Source organism: Dermacentor silvarum, chromosome 8 (genome assembly GCF_013339745.2).
Source record: "Dermacentor silvarum isolate Dsil-2018 chromosome 8, BIME_Dsil_1.4, whole genome shotgun sequence".
Taxonomy (NCBI): Eukaryota; Metazoa; Arthropoda; class Arachnida; order Ixodida; family Ixodidae; genus Dermacentor; species Dermacentor silvarum.
The window spans coordinates 104,314,406-104,314,968 of record NC_051161.1 but is presented as its reverse complement, the minus strand read 5'-3'; positions in this window follow the sequence as shown (position 1 = coordinate 104,314,968).

The following is a 563-nucleotide window of genomic DNA, read 5'->3' as shown; positions in this document are numbered from 1 at the left end:
CCAACTTCAGCCTAGATCCTATCGAAGAACCATTGGCTCTTCATTTCACGGACCACAAAGCAGTGCTATTGAAGTGCAAACGGAATCCAGAACCCAACACGACATACGACTTATTACAAATAAAACATTGTATATACTGTACACACGCGTTGTCACTCATTTACATGCTCGAGTGGGCAATGTCACGGGTGATTTACGGTAAGAACGGTCCCCAGTGCTTCGCCCACTCATCATGATTCACTTCGTGGAGATGCGTGTATTTTTCTGGTGGTCCACTCAATTGACCTAGGTAGAATGCAGCGTGAAAAGTAAACATCATTCCACTGCCAAGAAAGCAGTACTTATTAAAAAAAACGAATAACCAAATAAACATTTTTTAGCAGTCTGACAGGAAGCCACACTCACGATAATTCTTCGGGCCACTGAGCAGCGAGCTCACGTTGCGACGCTTCTTTTTCTGCTGCAGAGCCAAGAAAAGGCAAAATAATTCGGTAAACCGTACTGAAGAAAAACTGAGTGACTCAAGCGCAGGTACAGCAACATGTTCACTAGCTTGGAACGAA